Raw genomic sequence first — 16,077 nt, forward strand, 5'->3', positions numbered from 1 at the left:
TTGAAATGTAAAGAGAAGGGGGTTGGGGATTTAGCTCAGTGGTAGAGCGCTTGCCTAGGAAGTGCAAGGCCCTGGGTTCGGTCCCCAGCTCCGGAAAAAAAAAAAAAAAAGAACCAAAAAAAAAAAAAAAGAAATGTAAAGAGAAAATATCCAATAAAAGAAAAGGGGGGAAAAGGGCACTTAATCGATTTAAAAACAACCCCAGCTATATGCTGTCCACAAGAAACCCATTTCCTTCTTAAGAGATACATGAGCATGTGGTGAAAGACATTCTATGCAAACAGAAATTGAGAAAGACGTTAGTCCTAGCATTGAATACACTGGGTGCGGGGGTCATATGTCTGAATTCCAGTTTTTGGAAGATAGAGGTAGGATCAGAACTCATCCTTATCTACACAGTGATTTTAAGTCCAAATATAAAATACAGGAGACCCTCAACCCCATCAAAATAAAGCATTGTAAGAAGCGACAAAGATGTTAACATGTGTTATTTCAAAAGTCTATCTTTATATCAGTAATATGAGATGGAATCGTTTTCATGGTATGATTTCTATTCACATTTTAGTAAAAAAAAAACACATACAAAAACATATATAGCGTTCCCGTGCACTCCCTGAAAACACCAGAGGTGAGTAATAGTGTTTTCCGCTATAATTTTTACTTTATCATTTGATACATGGTCCCCCCGCCCCTCTTAATCAGAAATGTGTGGTTTTAGCTAGACTGGCTGGCCTGTGGGTCCCTAGGCTCTGCCTGCCTCTGCTTGTGCAGCCAGCATTTTCCAACTAAGCCATCTCCACACCCTTTGGTATTTCTTTGTATATGCATTCACTGGCATTCATTTATCTGTTGATCATTTCCTGGTACCATGATAGTCACACTGTGAAGTCCCATGAGTGATCTAAAGGTATTGTTGGAATTAAATTCTACCATACGTTATTCTTCTTGTTTCTATTTTTGTTAATTTTAACTTCAAGTATAATAAGTACTTATATTCTTCCAATGCTATTTCACAAAATTAAGTGTATAGTCTCTGGGAACCACCATTCAGTAGCTCTGAGATACTATGTACAAAGCTAATCATGAATCAACAGTCTCTTTTTAAGAATTGCTTCACTTTGGTTTCTTTCTCGCTTCTATTCTTTCCCTTTTCCCACTTTCTTCCTTGTTGCACCCCCATTTTTCTTCCATCCCCCTCTCTTTTCCACCGTATCCTCCCCCAAAGTTTGCTGAACAAGCTTTATTTTAACTTAGTCTTAAGAGTTTAAAATGCATCTCTCATTCTTCCTGTTTGTGCAGGGACTCTTTGTTTTGAATCAAATGGTACCGGATGACAGAAGATTGTTAATTATACTAACTAGATTTATAATTACTTAAAATTACATAACTAAAATATAACTAAATAACCAGAAACACCCACCCACTCTAATGTGCGGACTTATGAGATAGACAGTTCTCAAACGATGAACCACAAGTGTCCAACAAACTAACGGAAAAGCGTTCATCCTTAACAGCCGTCAAGGAAATACAAATTAAAATGGACGAGATTGGAGCAGAGAGGCTGGAAATGCTTAAGAAAGCAAATGGCAGTGGATTCTGGGAGGGTGATTGTGGGACTGTAAACTGGACCAACCATCATGAAAACCAAGATGGTGGGCCCTAAGAGACTAAACATAGGACTGCTCTACCATCCAGCTGAAAAGTACATTCAAACGAATCTTGGTCGTCTGCACTCTCTACTCCCTCCCTCAACAAATGAATAAAGAAACTGTGGAATATGTCCCCTTATGTCCTGTTACCAGTAGACACGTGCTGCTCCCAATCTTGGTCAGACAAGCTTCTTACTGCAGAAGATAACGTCAAACCGCTGAGTATAAGTGACTACAGATGCTCAGCTGTGCATGAGGCATCTATACCAAACTCTTATCAAGGCTCAGGGAACATCATGGACTCGGAAGCCTCTCTCTCTCTCTCTCTCTCTTTGTGTGTGTGTGTGTGTGTGTGTGTGTGTGTGTGTGTGTGTGTGTGTGTGTGTGTGTGGTAGAGGATGGGAATGAGTGCTGTGAAATGTCTTCTGGACATGACATAACTCTTGCAGACAGGAGCCTAAAGTAGCCATGGCTACTCATACAAGATCTGAACAAGATCAAGCCAGTTCAAAATTTCAGCATGGGAGGGTCCCTAGCATCCCACCCCTATCTGAGAGCCTAGGAGCAATTAATGACTCCACAGGAAAGGGGATTCCTTTTCCCTTGAGGGGCCGGACAACTGGTAGGTTGCTCACATGCCGGTGGATGACCCTGCATCTGTGTGCATAGGACCAGCACTACTTGGATCATATTTATATATGAGGGAAGCATACTGTGGAGGTCCGGGGGAGCCTGAGGGAGGGGTGGAGATCATCAGAATATATTCTGTAGACGCATGAAATATTCCCAAAACGAAACTGTGGAATACAGGTACAATGCGGTTGTATTCAGCCATGTGCAACAAAATTAGGTGATTTTTTTTTCCTGAAAAGTAGGTGGGAGGGGAAAAATCTTTGTATTAATAAAAATAAGGCAGTTTCAACAAGACAATTACTGTGTGTGTTCTCGGGTTTTTGGATCCTGGATTGTATACATATACATTAAATCTGTCTATACAGTAACAAGAAAGGGTGGAGGTAGAAGAGTGGGGGAAGGAAACCGTAAGGGAGGAAAGAAAAGGAAGAACGTGGTGAAATAGGAATATGGGAGCGTGCAGGATATCCTTGAAATTGTCCTCCGGAAACATATCGCCAATAAAAATAAATAATTTAAAAATGCCATTGCGGGAGAACAAAGCTGGGGCAGAAAAGTCCTCTAGAGTTCCCCTTAAACCACCATGGAAAGAGTTCTAAATGTATCATAGGGAAGGCATAACTTTAAGTACTTTTGATTAGGTATTTTGTTGAAATAGTAAATCGCTCTTAAAAATCACACCCGGAGTCACTCCACACGCTGTGGGCAAAGGAAGACATCCGGAGGCCTGCTAGCAGTATGGACTGCCCACAACAGGAAGTCACTACGATGTGCAAGTGTGTGGTGGGCAGATGGGAGAGAAAGCGAAGCGAAACAGTTTGAGCGTTAGGAAGAGAGGAGGAACTGCAGATGCAAGGCTGGAAAGGAGTAGCCAGTCCCACTGTCTGAAGTTATGATGAAGCCCCAACCTGTGCTCCACAGAGGGCCAAGTCTGGGTCCATAGCCATGCACTAACAAGGGTCTATTCTGTCTGTGGTTCATGTTACTACTAGAGAACACGTGGTCATCCCTGGTCTGGGCTGCCGCCTGGGACCACGTAGATACCCACGGGTGCCAAGCTGGTCCTGCAGTCACTGGCTGGACATTCTAAAGAGCTGGCCTCTCCTTTCACCATCTGCCGCACTCCAGAGAATAGGCCTTACACCTTGGTTGGCAGAACAGTAAGAGCTGGCCGTGGTGGCGAGGGCACAGGTAAGCCGGCTGTTGGATCACACCCTGCCATGGGGTAGCCTGTGCCTGAGGGAGATGCCCTCCCCTGTTCCCCGCTGAGGCAGTGGAAGCGCTGGCTTAGAGGTCCTAAGAGCAAGGGAGCTGGTTCTACCTCTTGCTGGTTGCAGAACTTGGTAAGCTAGCTGGGCGGTGCTGGAGAGCTCGCCCTGGTGGCGCAGGTGCAGAAGAGCTGGTGGGCTGACCAACTCAGCTACCAGATCCAGGGCGCTGAGTTGGCCCATCCCTAAATCCGCCCCTTCAGTGAACTGCTGGAGCATGTGAAAGGGCCGGTCCTGCAGATCCAAAGCTGCAGGATCCCCATGACACAGGCAACAACAAGATATCTGAGAAGACTCCTGTATTGATAGTGAGTGTAGCAGAATCCAGAGGCCTCGAACTGGATTCATTGCAGTGAACATTTGCAAGTAACGATGTGGGGACAAAAGGGTATACTGTGGGACAAACAGCTTCCACGACGAGATGTCTATGATTTGGTTCTTTTTTTTTTTCCCTTTTGAGGGGGGTAGGCCGCAAGGGCAGGGGGCAGATATGAAAGGATGAGTGGGATTGGAATGCATGCTGTAAAACTTACAAATAATAAAAGGTTAAAAAATTATACCAGGTACTTACAAACTGTGGAAATACATATAAGGGAATATTTTTGAAAGCTTGGACTAAGCCATTGAGACGTACAAATTTAAGAACTAGCCATGTAATTTCTTTTTGTTGGTAAATTTAAAGGAAAGGATGAACTCTATTGAGGAAAAATGCATTGACCTAGCAATGTAGGAAGCAGGGCTAGGAGGAGGGTGGAGAATAAAGAGGCAGAAAGACAAGGTGTTGGGGTGGAGAGCACGGTAAGAGAGGAGCAGAGCTGGAACAGCCAGGCTAAGTGCTGCTCTCCCCAAGGAGGTCAAAGGCCTGCAAGGTTTTAGTTAAGGCGCCATCAGGAGAAGCACAGACAGAAACAGACTCGGGTAGAGGGAAGAGTTGAACTGCCATATAGACAAGAAGGGGGTCGGGGAGAACAAATCATAGGCCTAGAACCCATAAGGCCTTTAGATGTGGTATGCAGTACACAGACTGACTGGGGTCAGTGTGGGGTGATGTCATTATGCAGGTGAAGGCAGGTACAAGATAGAACGAGGCCTGTCATTGGACAAGAAGAAAGGATGGGTGGGAGAAAGGTTTTAGAGAGGAGGAGACTGGAGCGAGAGGAAGGAGAAGGAGCCAAGAGAACATGGAGGTGGATGTTAAGATTCCTCTCCGCACATCTACAGGTTGTTATGCAGTTGTTATGCATATTCTTAAGGGATGGATGTGTACAGGGCTTTGTATGTTTAGGTGGGCAATTATATCTTATCAATTGAATCGGAGGTTATTGTGTTGTGTGTTCTCTCATGTGGCAATTTAATCAAAGAGAATGTGCGCTGACTGGAGACCCTGGGCCACCATGGAATTGGGATGTGTGTGTCTGGCATGGTGGCAACCCGTCTTGGGAACTAGATGGGTAGAGAGATTGCTGCCAGGCTCAGAGAGAAGCCATCGGCAGTGTGATATGGGATGGAGCAAAGCGGGTGAGAGGCTTTGCTGACTGAGATTAAGATTTCTTTCAGATATCTTGGGGCACTAGGGTGCTAGACCTAGTGTGGGGTAAAAGACAGCATTTTTTTTTATAATTTAACAGCAACAGGGTCAGTTTCCAAAATGGGTCTGGTATCTAGAGGAATGAATGCCTTGTCCCCAAAGGAGAACTACAAGCAATGTGGTATGGTCCCCACAGCAGCAGCAGACATTGATCTGGAAGAGCAGCCTGTGCTCTTAGCCCCTGAGCCATCCCTCCAACCTTAGAGTATTTTCTTAATTAGTGATTGATAGGGATTGCCCATTGTGTTGGGGCAAAGCCCATGTGGTTCTGGGTTCTACTAGAAAGCAGGCCGAGGAAGCAAGACAGTAAGCCTGCCTCTTCCATGACCTCTGCTTCAGCAACTTACTCCAGGTTTCTGCCCTGCTTGAATTCCTGTCCCTACTTCCTTTGATGACGAACAGTGCCGTGGAAATGTAAGCCAAGTAAACCCTTTCCTTCTAGGTTGCTTTGGTCATGGTGTTTCATCGCAACAGTAGAAACCTTAGCCAGGGCACTAGCCAAAGCTTTAAATTTCTTCCAGTTACCTTTTCATCATCATTGAGTTGACTTTTCTTTTCATTCAATCTCACACAGAAACTGGGCCACATCTGACCTTTTTAATATTCAAGTTTAATGAATTTTAGAACGGAGTTAATTGTTCCAGATACTAAAAAGGTAAATATACACCAACATGACATGGGAGGTTTACCAGGAAACGAAAAATATTTAAAATGGAGTGTTTTGGGCAAAGTAGATTAAAAACAAGATGAATGAATCAGAATGGAGAACAGAAGAGCATGTCCAGAAGGCATGGCGTTTCACCTAGAAAAATAAGAGGTGAAACTGGCTGACTGTCTCTATTAAAGGGCCAGTAAGTATTTTAGGCTTTTAATTAGATTTCTAATTCCTGACATATCTGCACTGCTGTGGTAGTGAGAAGACATCGTACACAATTCAAAAATGGATATGTGTCTGTGAGCCCATCAAGGTTTTAGTTTGTTCTGTTTTTTAAAAACACATGCAAGGTATATGTGCGAGCCATGATCTGTGGACACCTTGTTTAGACGACAAAAAAAAATGATCATTTAAATGTGATCTCATAACTTATTAATTTTACCTCGAAGTAGAATTGAGAGAAACCCTTTCCCATTTCCTTGGCTGTGTTTTGATAAACAAATGCTATGAAATTATATGCCGAGCATGCCAGAGCCTAATGAACAAATTGTGATTGAAAATCATGAAGAAAGACCTAACCTATTGTTTTCTCTGGTAGATGGTGCCAGTTAAAGGCATGGGGTGAGTGGCAGAATAACAATAGCCTTGTTAACGGGGCTCTGTAAATTAGATTATTATTGTCTGAAATGCTAGCTTTATGGTTAGCAGTAATAAAATGATTCTCCCTTACTCCACTCACCAGCTTCCTTCCTCCGTGTGAATGTTAATTACCCGTTTATAATGCATTGCAGGCTAGCTCTACTTACTCTGGGAGCTCTAGAAGCTAGCACTGTCATAACCAGCACTACGGTTTTAGAATCACTTATTTGGAAATAACTTGTTCAGTTTTTTCATCTGTATGTATGTGTATAAATTGTATACTGCGGTGTATATAAATTGTATGCATATAATCTTTAAAAAACAGTAGGGGTTTTCGAATCAAATTAATGGTCATTGGCAAAATTGAATAGCAATGTTCAAGCCATGTTAGGTTAAATGACGTGTCTATTTTAAGGACTTTTTCATTGCCTTCATAACGTAGTTCCTTCTGTGAGAACACAGTCTTTCTTAGCAGTCAGCCATACTAATTCCCATTAAACCTCTCCCCAGTTGTCTTCTTTACTAAAATTATTTTCTTCTATGAAATTAAAACCTGGTGGTTACTTCTGATTCTACATCTAAATTAATAATGAAAAATATTAATTTTAAATCTCTCACATTCTTCATCAGTTGTTTGCATATTAAAATGTTTACATAAACGATTTTATCCTATTAATGAAGGAGAATCCTAGAATCAGTGTTGGTAAGTTACACGAGGAAGTTACTAATACTGAGGCATCTAAAGTAGTTGTCCAATATCTCCAGGCCTTGATTTCTTACCTGAAATGGGGGTATAATAAGAATTGCTTTGCTAGAAAGGTGAGGGGCAATGTAAGAAAATCCCCTGGGATATAACGCACGGTTGGTGACTGGCAGCTTTGGGTCTGGGGACGAGCAAAGCATGGAACAAGTGCAGGGGAGAACCAGGCATGGTAAAAAGACAGGGGAGTAGCCAGGCATGGTACTGACTGCCACGGAATAGGAAGAACTCTGTCTAAGCCAGGAAGACCTCAGAGGGCCTTTGCTCCTACTGTTTTTTGTTTCGTTTGCTATTAAAGAGAATTGCTTAAACTACTGAACGAAAGGAGAAAATATTGAAAAAAGCTGTCTGAGAAATGAATGCCATACGTAAAGCACTGGTTTAGTTTCTGATTCATAGTAGGTGCTTTATAAATGACCCTACTTTTGCTCTCTGAACCTACTATACCACTGTGATTCTGTGAGAGCTTTTGCACATCAAAAGCCACTTAAAAAATCCCTCAAGGGAAATAAAACTCAAGGACAAGTTTATAGAGTACCAACTGTATTCTAGTAAGTTCCATGACTGAGATGTGGAGGTGTCCAAGGGATAAGTTAAAGGGTAGAGAATATGTACACCCGGGATCAGGTAGGGCTTAGAGCGGGCAGCCATGGCATCCCAGCTAAGCAAGGAAGGTCATAGCATATTGACAGGAAGACATTGCATCTGTGACCGGAGTGGGGGGTTGTAAGAAGAAGCAGAATGTGCTCTGAAAAGAGATTACACAGGAGCAAGTATAAGTCAGTTCTACCACTCACTTAAATTATAGGCACATGCAGGCTGGCAGCCCTTCTTGATTCATGTTTTGGACACTGTTCGAAGGGCTACATGCATATGAATCATTGAGTCCTCACAAGAGTCCCCTTAGGTAAACCCAGTATTAGCCACACTGTGCCTAGAGGGAAACTGAGCCCTTATCTATGTCGTCTTTCTGTAAAAGAGAAAATGGTAGCACTTTCTTCTGAATCTGCAGTACCCTCCTGGGGAACACAATATAGTCATGGCTCAGGGACCTGTTTTCAGATGCCTGATGACTCAGATAGGACAGCTCAGCCAATATCCATGGCACACGGCCTTGCCCATTGTCACACAGCTGGCCACTCTGCTTCCAGCACCTGTGCTGTCATTAATGGCACTGTGCTTTGAGAAAGGCACTTGGCCTTTATCTGCAGTAGATCTCAAAATCTACACCTTGGGGCTCAGGCCTTATTTTACAGGCAATGGCAGTATCCAACCTTTAATTTGAAAGAATGTGACAGTTCAAATGGGTAAAGGATAAAATAATCACATTTGTAAGAAGAGAGCGTGCTTTAATGCTGTTGCTGACAGGTGAGGGGAAGCAGGGAAGTTTTAGATTCTGTGTCAAGAGGAGAGGTTGAGGCAGGGAGAATAATTAAAAGGAGCCTTCCTGACATTAAAATGAGCACAAGAGAAAGACCAAATAAGGGTGTTAGAAATTTAGAGGTGAGGAAATGTTGCAGAAAATTCTTCAACCTAAATAAGCCCATGTGAAGAAAACACAACTCAGTTAATATGACCACAATCTGTGTGCCTAGATTGGGCAGAACTATCACGACACACTCTATTCCCCAGCTATACGATCCCTTATAACTTGTGGTTTCTAAGGGCAACATGCTTCAGTTCCATCTTCCTTCCACCACCTCCTCTCCTCCTCTCCCCTCTCTCCAACTCTTTAGCTCCACCCTCCCTTCCCTGCCCAATCACTGGTTCTCGACTTTATTTTACAAGTTAAAATGGGGGAGAAAGGTCTGATGAAGTCACCCGAATACGTGATTCATTCCTCATCCTAGGCAGCCCCTCTTGGGGAAGTGTAATTAGCATCAAATACGAACAGCATCAGGGCAACCCACAAGGAAAGATGTGAACCTGTTTAGAAGTAGTTCTTAGGGGTGATTTTAATCTCTGTCAGGATACCAGCAGTCCAGTTCAAAAGTGTCACCAAACACAAAGCAGCCACAGTGCAGATCCAGCAGAAACCACCAGGCCTCCACAGAATCGGCATGAGTCAGTGGGAGTGACCAGGACCAGCAGGAATGCCAGAAGTTCTTTGCTGTGCCTCTTTCTCAATGAAGTAAAGATCAGCTCAGATGCAAGACCAACAAAGAACTATGCAGCCAGTTATGCAAGCATGTTGTCACTATCCATTGAGTCCTATGTATACTCTCTCTAAACATCACATGTCCTCCCCTGGGTCTTGCCTCAGCAAGAATCTTCCACGTCAAGGATGTATTTGTTTTTTAAAGTTGTCCTCAGGTTCCTTAAAAATATTTCAGAATGGATTCAGATGGTTCCACATGATGTTTTGAAATAAGTCCCATCTATAGGCTGAGCAGTATGCAGGTTGGACAGACTGCCAAAGTCTAGAAACTTTAGCATTTCCATGGCTTCAGCATCTACCTCAGTGAGCAGCTGATCTAGGGCTGAGACTTCAGAAACATAATTGCCTCCCCTCTTTCCACTTTCTGTAGTTCACTAGAGATACCATAGCTCATAGAACTTCCCTGAACCCGCTTCACCATGCTGCAGAGCTTCTTACTAGGGGTAACACTATCTCTTCACACTTGTGGGTGTGGAGTCATTTCCCGGCCACATGTCGTACTTCTAGATGGCGACACAGGCCCATCACACTCCCAAGGACCATGATGGAGGGTCCCGGTAAAGAAGACAAAAGAATGAAATTCTTACACTGAATTTGTGGTAACAGAAAGATGTGCAAATTGAAACTTCAACAAGGACTTGGGGAGACTGGTTTGGACCTGGAGACAGTTAGGCTGTGCACCTACATGAAAAAGATACATATGCTGTCCTTGATGTGTGTGAGAATGCTTGTGGACTGTGCAGAGACATAAAGAATTAGACCGTGTCCTTCAGGACCCCTAATCTATAAGTGTGGAAAGAGGCAGCAGGGTCTGCTGAGGGGCTGGGAACTGGGAGGGGGGATTCTTAGAGTGTGTGAGTCAGCGTGGGGCTGAAGAGCACGTAGCTCAGGCAAGAGCTGTCCATACAGCCTGTTTCGTGGACTGCAGTAATGCTTTCAAACTATTCGTGTTTCAAGCTCCTAAGAAGCACCGTGCCAAATAATAGGTTCTATGGCAACTGAAAATAGACTAACTTCCTAGAGGGTCTCAAGTTACAGGGTGCATCCTGTGCACTAAGAGAATGGCAGTCATACACGGTAAGTGTTTTATCTTAAAACATGGTGGCTGCCTGAAGCATTGGGCAGTAAAGGAATCTAAGCCATGCCCAGGGTCTGTGTGAAGGAAGACTGTGGGCTGGCAATATGTGCCTAGAGGTGGTAGAATAGGGAACACGCCACCAAGTCACGCCTCCTCCTCTCTTTGGTGCTTCCTAAGGTACTGTTTGCACTCCAGAGTTGTATGATTGTTATTAGTACTTTTATACGTTTTTGACATTTGTGTGTGTATGTGTGTGTGTGTATGAGTGTGTGTGTATGAGTGTGTGTATATGAGTGTGTATATGAGTGTGTGTGTATGAGTGTGTGTGTATGAGTGCGTGTGTGTATGAGTGTATGAGTGTGTGTGTATGAGTGTGTGTATGAGTGTGTGTGTGAGTGTATGAGTGTGTGTGTATGAGTGTGTGTATATGAGTGTGTGTGTATGAGTGTGTGTGTGAGTGTATGAGTATGTGAGTGTATGAGTGTGTGTGAGTGTATGAGTATGTGTGTGTGTGAGTGTGTCTGTGTGTGTGAGTGTATGAGTATGTGTGTGTGTATGAGTGTGTGTGCGTATGAGAGTGTGTGTATGAGTGTGTGTGTGAGTGTATGAGTGTGTGTGTATGAGTGTGTGTATATGAGTGTGTGTGTATGAGTGTGTGTGTGAGTGTATGAGTATGTGAGTGTATGAGTGTGTGTGAGTGTATGAGTATGTGTGTGTGTGAGTGTGTCTGTGTGTGTGAGTGTATGAGTATGTGTGTGTGTATGAGTGTGTGTGCGTATGAGAGTGTGTGTATGAGTGTGTGTGTGTGTGAGTATATGAGTGTGTGTGAGTGTATGAGTATGTGTGTGTGAGTGTGTCTGTGTGTGTGAGTGTATGAGTATGTGTGTGTATGAGTGTGTGTGCGTATGAGAGTGTGTGTATGAGTGTGTGTGTGTGAGTATATGAGTGTGTGTGAGTGTATGAGTGTGTGTGTGTGCATTTACTTATTTAGGAAATTAGGGAGAAACTTCTAAGGGAGATGGTACGGGTGTGTAAGGAGAATTAAGGTAATTCCTTTCTACTGAAAGAGGAGAAAAGCTGTTTTTTCAGCTCCAGAAATTTCCCTGCAGAAAGCCGCAGGCAGGGACCACGAAAAACGAATACAGAGTTTGATTATTCACCAAGAGGATTCTCCCAGCCACATCAGTAAGTTCAAATACCCTTCTCCCTGCTCTCTATAAGTATGTGCAGTGTTTATTTTCTATTTTATTTTCAATTATCATAGCAAATACTTTTTTTAGCATTGAAATTTTTTTGCATAAATATTTTTGAAAATATGACTAACAAATAACTATTTTTTTTTGCATTTCGGGTTGAGAGCCTAGCCCTTCATGGCTAAGTCATCTTTCTCACTGTGGAATTAATTTTTATACTAAACGTTATGTATGTGTACACACATGTGTACGTGTGTGTGTGTGTGTGTGTGTTGGATGAGCATGTGTGCTCAGGTGTACATGGGTGTACATTTGCATGAGTGTGCATATGTAGAGGCCAGAGGTCAATGTTAGGAGTCTTCGTCTATCATCACATTGGTTTTTGAGACAGCACCCCCTGCTGAACCTGGAGCTCACTGTTTCAGCTACACTAGCTGGCCTTTGGAGTCTCAAGGATCTGCCTATCCTCTTGCCCCTTCCAACCACCAGCCCTGGGCTTAGGTGTGTGCCACTGTTTTTGATGGTGCAGGGAATTCTAAACCAGGTCGGCGTTCTTGCACACTAAGCAGTGTACCAGCCAAACCACCTTCCTAGCCCCAGTATTAATTTTTAAATATTTTTTTCCAGAATTTGAGAGCTGTGACCTTTTGTATTAACCCTGCTTCAGGAATGTATAGCAGCAGTCAGGTCTTCGTCAGAATACGAGGACCTTAAAGGCAAGAGTTGTGTTCTCTCTGTACCCTCAGCATTGATTGAACCCAAGCCTGGCCTCTGTTGAGTCTCCCTGGCTTTTCTTTTTCTCCCCTGCTGACGTTGTCAGAGTTTTCTTTCACTGCCCTGCTTAGGACAGTATGAGATTTTAATCGTGCCTGTCATCAAAAAGCTTCTATAATAGCTGGCAGTGGCGGCCGGAAGCAGTTAGGAAGTAAGAGGTAATACTAGAAAACAGGTCAACTGCACTTACCACAGTCATCTTCAAACCTTAACTCATTTTTGGTCTCTTTTTGTCTTACATTTCTCATGTTCTTTTAGTAGCTTTCCCTGTGTAGGCTTGTTCTCACTGTCTACTTTCTGATAAGGGCCCTTAAACCAGTTCCTCGTGTTCACTCATTAAAATCCTAATCTTTTTTCTCTCAGAGCTTAACTCAACTTTCCTCTTCATACAAATGAGCCTGGCCTCCCTGACCCACATATTTTTTTTTCTCTTGATTACCCAGCTCATGTTATCCCCCTCCCCCCTGGTATTCATGGCAGCATAGATACGACATTTTTCCTTGCAGAATATAGAACTCTCACTTTTCATGATGTCTTGAGCACACTATTAACTTTTCCAGGTCTCCATGTCCCTGCCTGTGAAGTCAGGAGTAAGACGGTTGCATGTCCACATGGTTGAGGTGGTAGACTGGTAACACACAAAGCAAGAAACATACTTTCTACACTCAGCATGTAATAATTTCGTCAGCGGCCCCTCCCAGACCCTGGCCTATACCTCTGCCTATTGATTTGAGTATCAATGATAAAACTGAGTAGATAGTGAGCTTGTTTTGCTGTGATTTTGATAAGAATAAAGGAAGCTGGCATGGGCTAGATCGGAGCAGGATGGAACTGATTGAGTAGCTACTGATTTTGTTTTTCTGTACATCAAGCATTAAGTATAGAACTTAGACAATACAGGAAAAACTCTATGCTGGGAGAGCAGATCATTTCTAGTGTGGATTTAAGGGAAAGAAAAAGATGCAAAGAAAGCTGTGTCATCCCTGGAGGACAAGAAGGGACAGAAATCAGGGGACCCTGGATAAGGTAGTCTACTTGAGATCATCAGGAAGGTGCCCCTGAAGGAGTGGGGCTTAATCAATGCCCAGAACGCCGCACACTTGTATCTTCTCATATCTGCAAAAATCTAGATTTTCAAAAATATATCAAAGTGAAATGAGACTGCTTGGAGGACTGTGGGAAAGAAGAGGGTACAATAAAAGGGGTAAACGTGAACAAAAATTGCTGTATATGTGTATGAAAAAAAATCTCATAATTAAAACTATTGCTATACATAAGTAATGCAATAATGAAAACACCCCAAACTATGAAATGGGGGTCAGCCAGAAGAGTAGGGGGAAGGGCATAGCAGACCACGTGGTTCAGAACTAAAGGTTGCCCTTGAGATAATAGGGAGGGTGATTTTTCATCTGGACTCGCACTGAGAACTATTTGGAAGCAGACATTTCAGGAAAAGCAAAGCCATGGGGTCATAGTTTAGAAGAGTTTCAGAGAGATCAGAAATCAGATAATGAGGTTGGGCAGTTGCCCTTGGAATTGGAGACATGGCGCTCAGGGGCAGCCATGGCTGTTTTGCTGCTGTGTGTCCATTGCATTGGAAACAGATGGCTTCTCTTTTGCCTTGTTGATTTTTTTTCTGGGAGTTTTATACTGAGTGTGCACTCAAACTTCAGGGTTGACTGGGTAAATCCTTCTGTCACTTAACTCCCTCCCTTTCATGTTGGCAGAAGGAAAAGAAATCATTCGCGTTCTCTTGGGTAGTTTAAGAGCCTTTACCTTCTCGATTTACTCCAGTGTGTGTGACTAATTGGACTTCACAACCATTGTGACCATGACCGTTTTCAAGTGATGAACTCTGGCTTGGAAAATACTACAATTCTACACAAGAAAAGAGAACGTGTTGCCTTGAACTTTTAAGCCTTCTGCTCAGAACACGCAACTTGAATTAACATGGCATTGTATGTGTCCAGTAATTACTGTGTCTTTTTTCTTTCAGGCTCCCATTGGGATTTTAACATCTACGAACTCTTCGAGAATAATTGAACATCAAAATTCTTTTAGGTTAAAGACTTTTAATTCTATTGAACTTTTTTTTGTAGAGTATTTTATTACTTGTCTACTAATTTTAGATTGGGTTGAACAAGATTTTGTCGTTATTTAAAAGATTTGGGTTTTCTTTTCTGTTTTGTTTTGTCTTTTAGTTTTGAGTAGTCTCCATCCAGATGCGTTTGCTAAGCTTTGCACTCTTGCTTCTGTATAGACAGTGTTATGGATGTCAGTTCCTGTATCAATCCCCACAGGATGGCTGCAACTTTGTTGGCTTCCTCAGGATCATGTCACGCACTATTTTCCCAATCATTATAGTGACAATAAATACTCTTTTCCTAATTTTGTTCACATTCATTTTTTTATAAAAGGGCTCTATTACTCAAAGCTTCCATCCAATAGTAAATTTTAAATAATTCATATAAAATTTTTATTAAGTCAATAATAGCCTTAAACACACACACACACACACACACACACACACACACACACACACACACACACGACTATACATGGGCTGACTCAGGCCTCCAACTGCGTATGTAGCAGAGGATGGCCTTGTTGGGGCATCAGGGGAAGCCCTTGGTCCTGCCAAGGTTGGACACCTAGTGCAGGGGAATGCTGGGAGATTTTAAAGGGGGTAGATGGGGGGAACACCCATATGGGGAGGGGATAGGGGGCTTATGGACAGGAAACCAGGAAAGGGAATAACATTTGAAATGCAAATAAAGAAATATATCCAATAAAAAATAAAATCAAGAATCATTTAAAGCACACATACATATATACACACATACATGCATACACACGCACACATATATATATACATATATATGTATATGTATATATTTCTTTTTCCAAAAGATAAGGTATGAGAGGTCTTCACAGTTTAGTATATTAGAGGATTTTCAATGGACTGGTACCATATCAGGTTAATGTCAATACTAAATAGTTTTTTCATTACCATTTGATAATACTCTGTTTATCCATTGACAGTTGCTTCATGAACATTGCCCACATTAGCAGTCACTTATTAGCTCTGAGAGTATTTGACGTGATGGCTTCCAGTAAACGCACTGTGTTTCGTGGAGTGGCAGTTGAACGAGCAACAGTCCTTTCTCCTGCTCCTCCTCCTTCCCTCAGTCCCACTGGACACAGAGGCTGAGATGTAGCTGACCACATCGTACGTCATCTTCCTCCGCTCAGCTATCCACCCTCTGTCTGTGTGTCTGAGTGGAGCTCCTCGCAGAGGTCACAGCTGGGCAGGGAGTCCCTCAGTGAGCATGGCTGTGCTCATAACCATCTGCTGGTCACTGGTGCCCTGTTATCTACATGAAGGTCACACGGAGCTCTTGTGCCTTGATAAACTTCTTCAGGGGGGCTCTCTCCTTTTACTCTTGCCTCATAGATGCTTGACAGAGGCCATAGTGACCAAGGTAGTCATGCCATGGACATACCTGGGAGGAGTGTAGCTGCCAGTCTTGACAACACTCCATGTACTCGTGCCCTGGTAGTCAATGTTCTGCCACCAGAATTCCCACATCCCTCATGATCAGAAAAAGCTGAGACTGAAAGCAGCAACTGTTTTTCTGTTGTTTTGTTCTTTTTTTAAATTTCCACTTGCTATGCAAACTAT

The 16,077-nt window shown here is 42.9% G+C and overlaps 1 protein-coding gene across 2 annotated transcripts in view; it reads left to right on the forward strand.

Moving 5' to 3' along the window:
• Pttg1ip2 (PTTG1IP family member 2) overlaps window positions 1–14,783 on the forward strand; it is a 40,085-nt gene extending 25,302 nt beyond the window's left edge. The window contains exons 7-8 of one of the 2 annotated variants that reach the window (XR_010066086.1): window positions 14,392–14,456; window positions 14,656–14,783. The gene's annotated coding sequence lies outside the window, so the exon portion shown is untranslated. Of the gene's footprint in view, window positions 1–1,299; window positions 1,781–14,391; window positions 14,457–14,655 lie in introns of those variants that run through there. The other variant, XR_010066087.1, reaches the window with a different exon arrangement.
• The last annotated feature ends 1,294 nt before the right edge of the window (window positions 14,784–16,077 follow it).

The sequence above is a fragment of the Rattus norvegicus genome, chromosome 4 (assembly GCF_036323735.1).
Source record: "Rattus norvegicus strain BN/NHsdMcwi chromosome 4, GRCr8, whole genome shotgun sequence".
Lineage (NCBI taxonomy): Eukaryota > Metazoa > Chordata > Mammalia > Rodentia > Muridae > Rattus > Rattus norvegicus.